The 3482-nt window shown below is 34.2% G+C and overlaps 1 non-coding gene across 1 annotated transcript; it reads right to left on the reverse strand.

Moving 5' to 3' along the window:
* Positions 1 to 310: 310 nt before the first annotated feature.
* TRNAG-CCC (transfer RNA glycine (anticodon CCC)) lies at positions 311 to 381 on the reverse strand. Its single transcript has one exon. It is a non-coding gene; the product is annotated as a tRNA-Gly (tRNA).
* Between the last annotated feature and the right edge of the window lie 3101 nt (positions 382 to 3482).

Below are 3482 nucleotides of genomic sequence, written 5' to 3' on the forward strand. Positions count from 1 at the left end.
TTACAGAGGTATTACTTGAAGGTTTAGAGTATGAGAATTTGGATTCACGACTGCGTTTTAGTTGCAGGGTATTTATTGTATATAGTCATCGACTTATCGATGTTTGTCTATGTACATTAATTGCATTTTATATAGATCATAGGTAGACGATAGGCGGCTGCATACAGGATGTTGTTTTTTGACCTTTATTCTTAAGCGTATATACATATCATCAAGCTCCAGGAAAAAAAAAAAAAGAGATCGATCGCCTTCGATTTCTAACAACTAGTTGGTTACCGACAAAGAAATTAGAATAAAAATACTTTGCCAATGCGCATCCGGGGAATCGAACCCCGGTCAGTACCGTGGGAGGGTACTATGATACCACTACACTAGATGCGCTTGTTGGGTTAAATAACAATCTTTAAACTTTTAGTACAAATATAATTTTCAACCTACTGCTGAATCTAATAAATAAAAATTTTGTCTTTTAATTTAATTTGTTATTCTTTATTTCTCGTTCCAATTCAGAATTTGTGGATTTTATTGCTTCTTGATCGGTACATGCTTTATGATATAAGTTGGTGACTAAGAAATCTATAAAATACTCGTTTATATACATTAAATCCATCCCTATTTTATTCTAAATACGTATGCATAAAGATGAGATGTTTTGACCATTGCTTAAGCCATAACTAGATTTACTCATTGTTGTAAAAATCACGTCTAGGCATCGATTACTCAAGGAGTACTGCCCACATAGGTTGAGTACTCCACGACTTAAGCCGAGTACTTGCAGCTCCCCTAACTTGTTTGGCTGGCTGACAAATACATTTGTGTAAGTATGTCCAAATTGGATTCATGATCTTTCTTTCTTTGGCATCAGAGGCTCAGGCCTCTAATTTGGTAATGTATACCCGTCAATAAATTTATATTGCATTTTGGTAGCCATTGCTCCTTTTCAACTATTTTTTCAATTCTTATTTTTTATTTCAAACGACGATTTTTTTGAGTTTAGGCCAGCATACTTCACAAACTGGATAGCCTTGTTGCCACACTCTAGCCTGACAATGGTGTCTTAACCAGGACCATGCTGGCTTCAGAGTTTGCCTTTGGTTTTCTCCTAGAAACCATACCGCATGCTGCCACTTGACAGTCGTGCCGCCATAAGAGCGAAACTTTCCACAGTGAGCTCAAGATTCGAACTGACAACCTTGCACATGGCTTAGCTGAATGATTCATTGCCTTAATCCACTAAAGTGACATAAGTGGAGACTAAAGTTGGATCTCCACTTAAAAACCTAAGCCTCTTACCACTAAGGCACGGAAAAAATTGAGTTGGTTTTTTTCTAAATGGTAGTATGCAAGAGAAAATATTAATATATTGTCTTTAATCATATGAAGCTTAGATAACGTCGTAGCATTACTCGTGTTGGTTTAGTGATTTACCGTAATCTTAAAACTTTTGGGCTTTTGGCACATTCATGAATGCCAGCTTTTATTTGACAAATCATTGTAATTGAATTTTCTTGTTTATATAGAAATAATAAATTGTAAATGTGACCCGTCCCCTTCGTATAATTGTACTTACTATCTTTAATGGGTCCTTGAAAAATACCCATTGAAGGCTCTTACTTGGGGAGCTTATTCGTTCGAAGAAACCCTTAAGTGAGACGTCTTTGTATAAAGGCATGAGTTTGCCTTGATTCATGCGATGAGGCAGGCTCAAAGTATGATAAAAAGTTTTTATTTAAATATTGTGTAAAATGGGCAGGTCATAGTTGATGATGTGAAAATTAAGAAGTAAGAATATTATGTGACATATGATGTGTTAACAGACACATAAAATATTGGAGATAGTCTTACACAGTTACACTAGTTCAAATAAGTTGAATATAAACTTCTATTTTCCTTTTAGTTTTAATGATTTAAGGACTCTTGCACATAAGCTTTAAAAATCATGAATAACTTAAGTTTTAATAGATACAAAATAATCAAATGTTTTATATCCATTCATGGTAAACTTTCAAACGATGGATGAACTTTTAATAATTTGAAATCCCCACTATTGTTTTAACGTTGTATAATTTCAAAAATCATGTATATCTAGATAAACATATATGTAGAAGTAGATTCGTATAGAAAAATATAAGAATCACATTATTTATTGTTTTAACCATTAACAGATAAAAGTATTACATAAACTTGAAACACGATCGAATATATTTTATTCTTAACATGAAAACAGTGAAAACCAATTTGCTGTTATTATTAGGTTTATTTTTACAGGTGTTTGCTTTTATTTTTTGTTCGTATTTACTAGTTTTCGATTATGAGACGTTATAAGTATTTGCTGATTTATCTTTTGTTGTTATTATTATCAAAGAATAACATACAACATGCCTCAATCTCCTCTTGGTCAAAGAATTATAATCCCAAACTTGAAACCTTATGTTACTCCCCTGCATATATTCCTTTATATTAACTAGTCAAGATATTGTAATTGTTTACTTTGTTAGTTACGCAACTAGTGTCAATCTATTGTATATATAGCTTTGTATTTTGAATAGAAACAAATAACATTTCACAATATTTCATATCCTTTATATGGTATCACGGCTTTGGTTCCATACACCCTAAATTTTTTTTTTACATCTTGCTTCCGCCTCCTATTCTCAAATATGCCTAACAATCACCAAACTCACAACAACTCGGCTGGAATCTTACCCAGCCCATATCCAACTACAAGTAATCGACCCTTCTTAGGGAAATGCCAATGGTGCCATGAAAAGTGTCACACCCTTTCCAATTGTCCCTCCTTCAAAAAGTTACACCCAACCGCTTCCGCTCCACGTTTCTATTGTGTTTCACAGGTTAAAGAAGCTCAAGTAAACACAATACATACTTCAAATTTTCCCACCACAAATTGGCTCCTTGATAGTGGGGCATCCCACCACATTACGAATGATCTAACCAATCTTTCTCTGCATGCTCCATATGACGGAACCAAGGAACTCGTAATAGGTGATGGTACATGTTCCAATTACTCATATTGGATTCCTTGTCATTAAAACTTATAATACCCCTCTCATACTCAAAAACGTGTTATGTGTTCCATCCTTATCACGTAATATTATCTCTATATCTCGTCTATGTCAAGATAACAATTTTCAAATCAAATCTTATTCTTGTGTCTTTGTTATCAAGGACCGAACAACGAAAACTCCTCTACTCCAAGGCAAAGCAACTCAAGGAATGTATGAAATAAGTTCCTCTCTAGTACCTCCGACACACAAACCTTCGGTTTACATGTCGCAACCAACTTCATCCGTCACTTGGCATCGTCGACTTGGACACCCAAACGATAAAGTTTTCAAGTCACTATCTACCCTTATTTCTTTTAATTCAAGTTCTCATGCAAATTGTAATTCATGTCTTATTAACAAAAGCCATCGATTACCTTTTTCCACATCCTCTCTCTCATCTAATGCTCCATTAGATCT

The sequence above is a fragment of the Bidens hawaiensis genome, unplaced genomic scaffold (genome assembly GCF_021521415.1).
Source record: "Bidens hawaiensis isolate Kalapana, Puna unplaced genomic scaffold, B.hawaiensis_p1.1 tig00029297_1, whole genome shotgun sequence".
Classification (NCBI taxonomy): domain Eukaryota; kingdom Viridiplantae; phylum Streptophyta; class Magnoliopsida; order Asterales; family Asteraceae; genus Bidens; species Bidens hawaiensis.